Source organism: Ovis aries, chromosome X (genome assembly GCF_016772045.2).
Source record: "Ovis aries strain OAR_USU_Benz2616 breed Rambouillet chromosome X, ARS-UI_Ramb_v3.0, whole genome shotgun sequence".
In the NCBI taxonomy this organism is placed as follows: Eukaryota; Metazoa; Chordata; class Mammalia; order Artiodactyla; family Bovidae; genus Ovis; species Ovis aries.
In genome coordinates, this window is record NC_056080.1 from 53,050,512 (window position 1) to 53,050,995 (window position 484).

Below are 484 nucleotides of genomic sequence, written 5' to 3' on the forward strand. Positions count from 1 at the left end.
AAGCCTCTTTCCCACCTTGGGAAATAGAACTGATAAGTACTCTTCTATAAGGTACTGTGGGAAGGAAAGAGGATAATGGATTGAGGAGAATATCCATTCTCTCTGTTGGAAAATACCTTCAAGTTTTGGGGAACCACTCCTTTCCTCCAGGCAGATTGATTTAGGCTGATTCCATCTCCTTGCTTCAGGGACTACCTGGGGCCAAAGTTTTCAGGTCTACAAATGAAGAGTCAATCCCTGGATTTTTGGTGAAACCATGGGGAAAGAACCATTTAATATAAATCTTCCAAGTGTCCTGGCTCTGTGCAACTCACTGTGTAGTTTTTGACCTCTCCCTCTCTCTCAGTCTCAGTTTCCCTCTCAGTAAAATGGGACGGTCAGATCAACAGGTGATCAGTGGTTTCCTCATGGCTCTGCCACTTGTCTGAGGGAGACAGGTATAATGCAATTATCTGTTTTCTGTCAAACAAAGAGCTACAAATGC